Below are 289 nucleotides of genomic sequence, written 5' to 3' on the forward strand. Positions count from 1 at the left end.
TTTAATCTTATAATAGATTAAATTTAAATAAATAAAAACTAATTAGTAAGTAATTATTATTTTATTATCTGTATATATTTGTGGAACCCAACTTTTTTACTTTAATTCAGAAATATTAAGAAGGGATATTATCGAATCAGGTCCTTTTTTGTATATGTAAATATGCATAGATAAAATAATTTCAAATTTTATTAAAATTACGAGGTACTACGTCTGATTGATTTACTTCTTTCGTTGCCTGAATTATACTCTCTATTAAAATGTGTGTATAGTAAATATGGTATTTGAC

This window comes from Arachis ipaensis, chromosome B03, assembly GCF_000816755.2.
Source record: "Arachis ipaensis cultivar K30076 chromosome B03, Araip1.1, whole genome shotgun sequence".
Taxonomy (NCBI): domain Eukaryota; kingdom Viridiplantae; phylum Streptophyta; class Magnoliopsida; order Fabales; family Fabaceae; genus Arachis; species Arachis ipaensis.